At 32.5% G+C, this 1,575-nt stretch overlaps 1 protein-coding gene across 1 annotated transcript in view; it reads left to right on the forward strand.

Annotated features, from left to right (window-relative positions):
• The window catches only part of LOC119587077 (elongation of very long chain fatty acids protein 6-like), a gene marked incomplete in the record, with an annotated part of 22,379 nt that extends 20,804 nt beyond the window's left edge, over positions 1–1,575 (forward strand). Inside the window, 1 exon segment of the mRNA XM_037935825.1 lies at positions 1–1,575.

A 1,575-nucleotide genomic window follows, 5' to 3' on the forward strand; every position in this document is an offset into this window, starting at 1 on the left:
TTAATAATATGAAAAATATTTAAACAAGCAGTCTCAGTGCAGATCTCATTAAAAGCTTGAGAAGTAACTGGAGTCCACAAAGGTATGGTAGTCATCTTTCATTATACTGTTATGTATCAGATAAGTCCTTAAAATCAGCTTAGACTTTTGTGAGAAATTCTAGAATGAATATTTAGTAATACTAAGAAAAGTAGATGTACAAGAGTTTCTAGAACAGCTTTTTAATGAAATTCTGATATCTGGTGGATTCTCTTTGCATCGTACTTCTGTTGTTGATTTATATATGTTTACTTGCAAGAGCCTTTGCTTTCTAATGCAATCTTTAAGATGGTGTTCATAAAATTGTAAGGTAACACAGGGTTAAGGCGGCTACAAATTTGTTATGAGGAAATATTTTTCTAGTAACATATTCTGAATCTGCTATGGTTTTCCCTAGATGTTCCAATTTATTCAGAATGTTGGTAGTTTTACTTTCCTATAATGCAAAAACTTCATCCAGTGTAGAGCATTCAGTAGTATTTGGTATGAATTAATGATATTAAGTTCACTTTAACTAAAGCTGTTTATTAAAGAGGGCAACATTTTCAGAAATTAAGAATGATAAGATCTTGTGAAATACCTTTGTTGGTGAAAATTATTTGTGGATGATTACTGTACTGATATTTTTGGTTGTACTATTTTGGCATTGTATACTGTAATCTTTTCATATCAGCAAAAAAATTATTTCTTTAGATTATAACCTTAAACTGATAAATAGGTTTAGCATTATAAACTGGAGAACATGTAGTTAAAGGTTGAAAAATAACTTGTTAATAATATGACCAGTGAAATTGGTGGTTTTGAGCTTACAGGATCTCTCTAAAAAGTTGCATTTACATGTAAAGTCTTGTGACAACAACTTATTCTTTTCATTTTTCTTTCAAACATTCCTTGTTAGTTGGCGTCTGCACAAAATAAGTATATACATTTTGTAAGAAACTTAGACGTGTTAATGTCTTAGTAGTAATATATTTTTTGAACATGGTATTTTTTCAGACCAAACCATATTTGGAAGTCTGAGTAAAAGTTATCACTCTCTTGTGGATTAATAATTATGTGGTGACTTTCAAGTATATGCACAAAGCTTCTTGTCCTGAAATCAAGCTGTCTTCTTGTCAATCAGTTTTTTGAGCAACAAAAGTGGCATAAATGCAGATAACTGTACACTTTTTATGCTCCATCATACATGTTTTCACAAAAGTCATGATTTCCCTTGCAATATTTCTGCCTCAGGAGTTGCAGAATAAATTATATCAGTATGTGGAATATTGCAAATGAAATATGAAATTAACCCCATAAGAGCACTAGTGTTAGTAGATCCTGCTTCCACCCAGCCAAGGGTGATAAGCACTCTCCTTGCCATACTCCAAAGTAGCAGTGATGTTCTCTAGCTCAAAGTGCTGTTTCCACAGATACACAGATGCGTGTGGCTTCCTAGGAGGGTAGTCACAGTTCGTTAACTTAATGGTAGATTGCTGATCCATTGCTATTGGTAGGAACCAATGTGTAATTTATAATGTTCTCCTGAGCTATGCT

This window comes from Penaeus monodon, chromosome 22, assembly GCF_015228065.2.
Source record: "Penaeus monodon isolate SGIC_2016 chromosome 22, NSTDA_Pmon_1, whole genome shotgun sequence".
In the NCBI taxonomy this organism is placed as follows: domain Eukaryota; kingdom Metazoa; phylum Arthropoda; class Malacostraca; order Decapoda; family Penaeidae; genus Penaeus; species Penaeus monodon.